This window comes from Bombus affinis, unplaced genomic scaffold (assembly GCF_024516045.1).
Source record: "Bombus affinis isolate iyBomAffi1 unplaced genomic scaffold, iyBomAffi1.2 ctg00000290.1, whole genome shotgun sequence".
Classification (NCBI taxonomy): domain Eukaryota; kingdom Metazoa; phylum Arthropoda; class Insecta; order Hymenoptera; family Apidae; genus Bombus; species Bombus affinis.
The window spans coordinates 33873-43877 of record NW_026108976.1 but is presented as its reverse complement, the minus strand read 5'-3'; positions in this window follow the sequence as shown (position 1 = coordinate 43877).

Below are 10005 nucleotides of genomic sequence, written 5' to 3'. Positions count from 1 at the left end.
CAGATTTAGTCATCGCTCAATTGATCCTGTAAATATGCTTTCAACGTCTCGACACCGTTGTCGTTAGATAATACGCCTTTGCCCCAACTTTTGAAATATTACGTTAAATAAATTCTCAAGTTCGATATTTAACTTCTTTCGCAGAAGTCTTTTTTATCAGAAAGATAAATGGAGATTAGCTGGAAGAAAACGTCGCCAAGAGAAATAGTCTTTTCACAGCCGAGGAACAAATCTGGGAAGAGTGCAGGCGTTCTAGCATCTACGAAAAATAAAGAGGCGATAACTCGTAGTCGTTCGAGCGAATGGATCATTTTGATTCGCATACAGCGTGTCTTGGTATGGATTGCCAGCGGATAGTAGTTAAATCGAATCTCTCGTCCAGGCGTAATTCTCAGCCGTTATCTAGAGGTGATTTGTCATCGCTGTATTTATAGGCCAATCGATTATATTATTTGTCCGAATTGTTCCATGAAATTGTATTAATCTCGAAACTCTATTTTCACGAAACATAGCTACCGTTATTACTACTACGAAATGGCTCTTTGTTATCAAAATGGAATAGAGAACGGTTGAATGCATTTGACGGATGAAAACATTGGAAAAGTAGAAGTAAGAACCGTGGTTATTGAAGGTTCTGTCGTATCTTCGCTAGACACGCTTCGATGCCACCTTCTATCGAATTAGTCGAAGTGAATCAGAATATCGAGCCGCCTGTGAAGTGATTTTTAAATCAGACAACAAAGACTTTCTGTTATCGAGTATTTTAATACACTGACTTGGTGTATTAGATCAAGCCATTGTACTCACGTTGCATAAAAAGGAATACATTTCGATTGAAATAATAATTGGTCGAAAGACTTGATCAAATATGCGAACGATATTCATCTTAAATTGTGTACGAAGTTTTCAAATAAATTATTGTTTTATATACAACAGAAACGAGGAAGACGTAGAGTTGGCTCGTTGAAGAAACTTCATTGGTCATTGATACGTCGATGTACTTTAAGATGATCGACCGTCACTTTTCATTCAAATACAATACGGAAAGTGAAATTGGATTACATGCTAAAGATATTGCCAGAGAATATCCCGATCTATAATGATTTATAATTAGCATTCTATCCCGGAAGTTATGGAACGCCTTCTTCTAGTTGTTGGACTAGACTTGTTTCATCGATGCTTAACCGTATATTGGCTTAAGGTCGTATTACATAATCTTATTATTGATCGTATCGAAGATTGCGTAAGTAAAGTATAGTTTATAACAATTGCACCATCGACTCGAGATTTGCGCTAAATTAATTCCGCTTCTTCTTGCACCTTGTTACTCGGGTACATGATGAGCGTGAAATTTTTTCAAAGTAAATAATTTATAGCTATAACTCAATTTACATCACAGTCTAAGTAACAATTTATTACAATTTAAATTTATTTCCAAGCTGACTGCATATATAAGCAGTGTAATTTCATAAAAATATCATACAGGTAGCAATTTCAATTTCTCTGTTCTACACCTTTTCACTGGTATACCTGTATACCAAATATTTGTATACCAAATATAGAACTTTTGTGTCAAAATTAGATTTACTTGAAAATTGTATAATTTCATAATAATATCGATTCACTCTACCTTTCTGCGTGATCGAATTTGCTCCAGCCGCTGCATTGCAGATAATTCGCAGGGCATGTTCCTGGTGGACAGTTGAAGGTGTCGTGCAATTTGAAAATAAAATGCTGATATGATGAATAGGGGAATGATGTAATAGGCCAGGAACTTGAACAGCACCACCCCTCTCCTATAGCTTGCCCCTGCGTTTCAGAACGAGAAATAAATTAATACGACTTCGTGGGTGTGAAATGAAAACACGGAGAAATGTCCAATATTTCAGCGTGTGAGATACTCGCCTAATTCCACGGGGAAAGGGTTACAGATGTGGATGCTGGAGTTAGTTGTTATGTCGACGTCCATCACGTCAGAGAAGAGAGCAGCAGGCATCGACAAAACAATCGCCAGCACCCAAATAAGGCAAGCTATTAGTAGCGCCAATGGTACTGCTTTCATCCCGGCTACATGGCGCCGAAGAGGATTTACGACCGCGTAGTACCTACGATGCAACACGAGCATATCTTTCTTTTATTTGTAAATCAATTTTTATTGAAACCTTAACCCTGAAATACTATAGAACGGAGTAATTTATACCCCACTTAAATGTTTCATTTACAGATGGCTGTTGTGCGTGTATTTATTACTGTTGAGAAATGGTTGTTATTTATACGTTCCGAGCTGTCTCGTGCAACAAATGTACCAACTGTAATATTAATATGTTGGCAAGATAGAAATCTTAGATTATATATAGATTTCTGTTTTACAATTTATTTATTATTTTATTTTATTTGCTTTATTACTAAATTTATTACTATTGGACAAGGGTGTTTAACGCCTTCTGTTTTATTAAACGTCACTAACGATACTAATTCAAATATGCAGATAGATCCTGATAATTATTTGACATGGAAGAAATCAAAATTATTTAGCAACGTATCGTTTGTTGGAAATAAGCGTTGTGTTAATAAAATGATATGTAATTTTCAATATAGCGTTAATTGGATTGTTTATAAATGCAGTATTGCAGGGTTAAGATTAAATGATGTCTGATTAAATGAATTCTTCAGTTATACTTTATTTTAACGTTGAACTTTCTTATTAATGTAAATTAATTGATTTTCTTAATAGCGAAAAGGAAATTGGACGTTTGAGATTTCATTTCGATTACTGATTAAAGAGTCGATTGGTCCATTAATGGGGCGGAACTTCACTAAAGTTAGGACGACCAGCCTATCCCTGAGACAACAATTTCCTCAACCGTAACTGGGTTTGACAACTTACCTCTCGGCTGATAACGCGGTCAGAGTGAAAACTGAGACACCGACTGAAATATCCTTGACGCACTCCGATAATTTGCAAACTGTCTGTCCCCACGGCCATGAATCGAATGTGAATATAACAGACGTGAGTGGTACACTCGTTAGGATCACCTGAAATAACCGAAAATTAAAATTAAAAATATACACGTGTATTTTATTGTATTGTATTTCCACGGTCAATTGTACTCGTGTTATTCAATCTACCCTTTATCGAAATTTTATTCGAATATTTTTCTGTACTTTTGCGAAATTTAATTGAATTCTACGAATATATGGGAAACGTTTTAAAATCTGTTTCGTTGAAAACCCTTTATCGAAATTTTATTTGAATATTTTTCTGTAATTTTGCGAAATTTGATTGAATTCTACGAATATATGGGAAACGTTTGAAAATCTGTTTCGTTGAAAACGACGCCTTCGACATTTCGATAGGTGAGAGCGATAAAATAAACAATACTTGATATTATATTTGTACGGCATCGAGCATATAGTAAAATTATTAGGAAAACATTTATCAGGATTCATTGTTATCGAGAAAATTAAAATAAAAACAATCCGCGATTATGATACAGAAAAATCTATTAAAATTATTCGTGATGAATTCACATCCCACGTCCTTTTATCATACTGTGTAACGTTCACTCAATTTGCGAAAAAAAGATTCCCTCATTAACTCGCTAAATTTCGTCTGTAATACGGACGTCTCTGATGAATTTCGAGATAAAAGGGGGATATTAACAGGAACGTTTTGTATTGAATATTATAATAAAAAATGTAGATTAAGCGAATTTTCTGCAATTTCATGCGGGATGTACAAATTTCGTCGTATGATCGAACACTCAATTATGGTGTTGCACTTTTTTCTCAGTGTTAATCGTGAAATACACATTTTCTTTTTGTTTAAGCATGATCGTTCGAACACTATAATCGAGAAAATATTTATTTATGATTTTCACAGATGATATCGTATGGATCGCATTAATCTTTGATTATTCTCCGTCCGGCTATAAATTGTCCATGGATCAAGATGTATAGCTACATATATCATAAAGTAAGCTCGATATCCACGAAAATAAGCGCGTTTATAATCGAACTCGCTATTGGTCCACGATTACGTGTCCAGAACAACGGAATTTTAACGTCTGATTCAAGGTCTCATATAGCATGTGCTTCTTTTAGAAATTATTTATGAAAATATTTGAATATTTCTAGATGTTCTGTCGCGCAACACATCTGCACGCCATCCCGCGCGGCTTGCCAACCAGCGGTCTACCTGCCGTCCTTCTAACACTCCATAGGCCCAAGGACCCACTATAAAGTTGCAATTCTAGCTGCATTGTTCGCACACATGGCCTAAGCACATCTGTTTGCCAGAAAAGACTTTCTAATTCCAGAAGAGTTTTCGGCCGGTTTTTAGAAAGGTCCTTGGGTTTATTATGTGCTCTTAAGAATTACGAAGAAAGCGGAGATATACCTAACGAAAAATCTGAGTTTCCCTGTAAACAATGTCGCCTAGGACCCAAGTTGGTAGGAGGTTTCTTCCTCCTCTCTTCCTTCCTAACATTGGTCCCAACCAATCGACATCGCGGATTATTGCCCTCACTTTACTAACTAAAAATGTAAGCAACGAATCCGCGTTCTTCGTTCAAAGGGCACACCCATACCAAGCTTTCCTCCGTATTCACATTAGAATAAGCTTCAGTGTTTTCCATCGTCTCTCACGGTGACTAGAGTTCCTGCATAACTCTCACCGTTCCTATATCTCTCAGAATTTCCTACCACTGTCAAAGATCTAACGCCTAACTTCTAACATTAAGTCTCATACCGTGCTACTTTCATATCTATATGATCGCAGCGTGATAAGTTATTAAGTGTTTATATCTACTCAATCGTGTATACTAAGTGTTGGAAATATATATTTTAACTCTGTGAGCCACAGTGTTATCATACCTGAATCACCCCTATTATCTTAATCGAAATACGGGGATCGAACTATTCGTGGTGTCGATCATTCTAATCGTAACGGGAATTTACGACTCCCGTTGACGCGTATTCTAACGACCGCGTCTCCCCGCGATAGCTCGAAAATACACTAGAGATTTTTATGAACGTATTACGTGTGTGATAGAAAAAATTTTGAAATTTCGTTACTAGACCATTATGATCATATTGATAATATATGTAACAAACTAAAAAACATGTATAGAAGTTACAAGATATTTATTTCAAGCATACAATTCACAGAAATCGCTATATCATATAAAAATATATTGTATTATACAAGAATAATTATACATTTCTAGGAGACTTAAATTCTTCTATATTATATGTGATAATAAAGAGTAATGTCTGCGTATTTGTACGATATAATACATTTTATCAATATAACCACGACAGTCGGTAAAGACAATAAAACTGTCATAATATATATCCAGACAAATTTTCTACGATGGGCCCTCAGATGCTTTCGTGCGTTATCGTACCTACTTACATTCTACGCGAAATCGATGACGGAGAAAGTACCGGATGTTCTGATGTTCGCTCGCGACAGATTTATACGCGCGATCCGACAGTCTGAATAAATTCGATATATTGCCGGGATACAAATGACATGGGGTCCTAGCAACATTTTCCGATTGACGGGAAATCGAAATGTAAAAAAAAGGATCCCGACGAAGGAAGGAAAGATTTTTCTCATCTATATTCGGAATATTCATGGATTGTTAGTTTTTACCATTCCAGCTTTGTCGCAATTTATTTCCAACTTATTGGACATTCATTTTGATTTATTATATATATTTAGACGCGGAATACAATGGGTAGCAGATGGCTTTTTCAAGATGTATGAATCATAACCACAAGAAGTACAATTAAATATTTATCCCTTCCGTGTTAGTAAGCTGATGAATCTTTTGATTGTGGCTTGCAAGAATAATAGTAGATTAGTTTAATTCTACCCAGTTAATTATTCATGTAGAAATATGTTTTTACAAAATTTATGCTATGAAATTTTGAATACATTTTATATTTTACGAGAGGAAACTTTCGACACGTCTTGTCCATCTGAACGTTTCTCAAACGTGCACGAAATCTTTTTCCATTTTATTCGACGTCAGAGATCCTTTTTTTTAACGTCGGTCTTAAATGATACATTAGAGATAATATATACACATATTGTACTTTCTTACCAAAATATCGCCCAGAGCCAACGAAAATATGTAGATAGTGGATGTATTTTTTGCAGCCGAATCTGCACCCAATGTAATCATCATCAGTCCGTTCCCAAATACACCCACTATCAGGATTATTAAAAATATCCCAGGTACTATGTAGGTTTCCGGGCGATGGATGTATGGAATGTACCCACTCTCCTGGACCAGGCTCGTCACATTCGAATTCAAAGCCATCTGTAAAAGAATAAATCCACGTCTATGCGTTATGTATGTAACTATGCGTTATGTATTTTATTTTCATTTTCAAACGTTGTATAAATAAATAAGTCTCTTTTATATTTATCATTCAAAATATTTTAGTTGGAAATGGAAAGGAATAAGCCTTGCGCTATAGTGTGATTTTTCATTTTCCGATACGCCGTTCCTTTTGTCCCATGCAAAACCCACGCGTCCATATCTGGATGCTCGATAACGAACCGCGGCACAATAAAAACTAATCAGATCGATCGCGTTGCTATATGACCTTTCTACCATTTTAAATTGATATAAACTCAACGACAGCGAGAACTTCGAACGCTGCACGGTACGGCATTTAGATGAGGATTTAGGACAAAAATCAGAATTTGCTGGCCGCGTTCGCACGCTTGCGGGCTACGTTTGCACGTCTGCAGGCCACTTTCTCAGCTTCTACAGTGCGGCGTTTGAATGAGGATTCGGGACAAACATTTTAAAAATATATATAATATGCAGTTTTCCAGAAACTTAATATCAGGGAATTCGATGTGAATAAAAGTCTGTTTACCAAATATCCCTTAGTATTTTCCCTACTTCCTGGTTCAGTTCAAATATTATAATTATTTATTGTTTTTGTCTAGTCTCTTTTCCTAAATTAAAAAAAATAAGATTTTTTGTCAGATATTATAAACATCTAGTAAAGAACAGAGTTTTTATGTAAAAAATTTTGTTGAGACAAGTGTGGTAAAGAATCAGCCTGCGTGACGCTGTTGAGAACTGTTCGACTCGAAAATGCTCGTCGATGCTATTTCGAAACTTCATATTCTGACGAGAAATCAATACAAAAGTAATTAGAATAGAAGCTACTATAATAGAAGCTACAAATTGTTTAGAAAGTCAATTTTCCATGGAAAAAGGTTACTATTGTTGACATGTATAGCAGCAGTCCTCAACTACCTAATGGTGAAATGAACGAATGGTTCAATATAAAAATTTACAGCTGGAAAGATAATTCCAGATTGACTATCATAATGTAAGGGTTTATAATGTAAAGTAGCAGCATTCAAAAGAACAAATAATTCTGAAGGCAAGCTGAATACGTAATTCCAATTTCTAAAAGTTTTTTCAGTTTCGTACCAATATAGACGACTGTTATCGAAAAAATTTTTCAGAAGTCGAACAATGAAAGTTGATAGAGTTGGTCAGTTTAATTTCCACGTGAATCGAATGTGTAATAGATGTCCTGATACCAATCGAATACTAACGATATCGCTTTAACGATACTTGAAAAGGAGTTCTAGCTCTTCTAATAAAGTAAAACGCAGATACACACGAATTAATGAAATCTCGTTCTACATCGTTTGATTTCCAAAGGAATTTCTTATCTTCTTAGGAAACAGTGTTTTATACGTAGTAACGATACCATCGATGAACGTATGTGTAAATTTCACGAGCTGAGTCGCGTATCTTGCACGATCGTATTCTTCGAAACTTTATGGCTCCCCATAACGATTCTCCCGTCTGTGAAACTACGTATTGTCTTGCTTCGTTACCGGCGAAGTTAAACGTGGTGTCGAAGTGATATTTCACGGATTTGATAAATAAGAGAAATGGAACGAAATCGATTGCGTTCGAAAGAAATTGCACCATCTGAGTTTAATTTATCCACGTCGCAGAAGCGCTGAAACCTCGTTATTTCACAAACATTTCCAACGATTTCATCACGCTTTCGTGATTTCGTGACTGGTAATATATTCCTTTCGATTCCCTGTTTGTAGAATTTTACGAAGATCTCTGCAGCTTCAGCGCGATGTTCCATGTCCCATGAATCAGACTAGATTTACGCCTGAACTTCGTGAACGAGTTTGAAGCGAATACAACGTGTGACGAGTTTCGTGCCATGCGTTAAAAGAGTCCAACTTAGTTTTCAAACAGTCAGTGAAACGTAAAGCAACCCTGGCCATGGTATAAAAGGATATACAGGGTGTTAAAGCTGTGGACGATATTTATAGGATTTTATATATTACATGTCAAACGTGAAGGTAATGAAAAAACGCTTATATAGAAAAATATTATTCGAGGCTTATTTTTTAATATACATAGTTGGTTAACGAATTATTTTCGAAATAAATATTTATCCAGGATAGTTATTCGAAAATCATTTTAAATTCACCGATAGCTGCATAGATCGATGAATCAGCTGATGAAACTTTCTCTTCATTCTATTCACATCTCGCGTTTCTCATTTTGAGTCAAATAGAAATTAAATATATAACAATGGAAATTCTATCGTCGTTTATTTTCTCAGGAACAAGGGACGTAAAGTTCGAGTAAAATAAAGAGAAAAAGCCGTAATTCATAAATTTTTACCGCAAAATTCAATTGTTTATGAATTGAAAAATAAGCTGTAAATCTTTTTGTGTGAGGTGATGGGCGTGATAGGTCTAGAATAATCACTCGTATCGTTAACAATAACAATTTATTAGTTTATGTTCGTGATATACACTCGTGCGTAGAACACGCGATACAATTATCGGTTCGCGGTTGCAAGTTCGAGCTCGGTGGGATACGTTTCGCGGTGCGATTCACGTCGGAACGATTGTACCAGATGTCGAGAAGTTCGGATTCGCTATTACGGCCAACTACCAACGGTCACTTCGGAATGGCGTCTCTCGCTCGTCTCGCGGCTCACGACAGAATTGAATGAATTTGTGTCGCGATGATGCTCCTTAGGAAAACTGTGCTTGGGTGTGTCTAAGGATACGAAATCATCGGATTCGTTGAGAAAAGCGTTAGTTCAGAGGGTGAGGGAAATGGACGTCGCTGTCAATTGGCTAAATCGTGAGTTGGTGGTTGGAAAGAGATGGCAACTGCCCTTGAGAGAAAGTTGCTAGCGAGGAGCGTCGTACGTGAGGAAAAGCAGATTTCCGTAGTGGGTGGTATGTGTAGGGACTATTGAGACAAAGGCTATCTGTTCCTTTAGAGAATCTTAGCTGCATGGATCCTAAGATTTATTGCGGGTCCTTAGGCTCGCTGTAAATATTCGGAGAGAGTGTATCGACATCTGGCAATCATCTGTTCGCAAGGTAGAGTCCTTGTGTAGCGAGGCACGGGACAGAAACCGTTGGGAAGTTTGCTGTCGAGTGCCGCTACAGTACCCCCTTACCAGTGACAACGTTTATCTTTTTTTCTTACATCTCGCAGGTAGTTATGACCTATTATCTTATCGCAGACCCGCCTGAAAGCGATCAGGAAAGCGAACTCTCCTGCCCGCGCGCGTGGTGTGATGAACTCCTGAGTCATCTTCGCTTTGCTGTGCCTGCTCGGCGTTTTGCGTAGTTGTGGTTTTGCGCGGTATAAACGTAACGAGGGTTTCTGCGCTGGTTTCTCGTTGCTGTTGTTCAATGTCGTCGGATACAATAAAAGCGGGTTTCAAACGATCTATGGAGACTATTACGTTTTTATTGTTTATTTTGACGGTGAAGGTCTTTGTTCCACGCTGTATAACCTGGTAAGGTCCGTCGTAAGGCGGTTGTAACGGGCCACCGCTCGCGTCGTGGCGTACGAATACGTATGGTGATGTTTCGAGCTCGCGGAACACGAAAGTTTTCTTGTCGCCGTGTCGCGTAATCGAACGAGGCCTGATTTTCTCAATTCGCTCCTTTAAACGGTT